This window comes from Tasmannia lanceolata, unplaced genomic scaffold, assembly GCF_043159265.1.
Source record: "Tasmannia lanceolata isolate RefF3 unplaced genomic scaffold, GAP_Taslan_0.1 ptg000037l, whole genome shotgun sequence".
Lineage (NCBI taxonomy): Eukaryota > Viridiplantae > Streptophyta > Magnoliopsida > Canellales > Winteraceae > Tasmannia > Tasmannia lanceolata.
Window position 1 is genome coordinate 28,229,538 of NW_027518714.1, and position 345 is coordinate 28,229,882.

Consider the following 345-nt stretch of genomic DNA (forward strand, 5'->3'; position numbering starts at 1 on the left):
TCTCAGATCTGAAAAAAAATCCCTCCTCTGCAAACGAAATTTTTTTTTATATAAGGAAATAAGGGTGATGATATTGGCACTACCACCTGATGGGCGCGCGGTTTTGCGCGAAAAAGTGATGGGCGCACGCCCGAATCTTGTCTTATTCGACCATACACGTCCTTTCAAGGATAAATTCGCCCCCCTAACCGGATAAATTCAACCCCCTTTTGCGAACTTGCACTACGACTTTGCTCGACTCGTTCGCTAGGCAAACGAACTCGGATTTCAACGAAATTTTGCAGGGAGCTAGATGGGATCCTACCCTAGCTTAGGGTGAAATTTGGGACCCTAATTGATTCATTT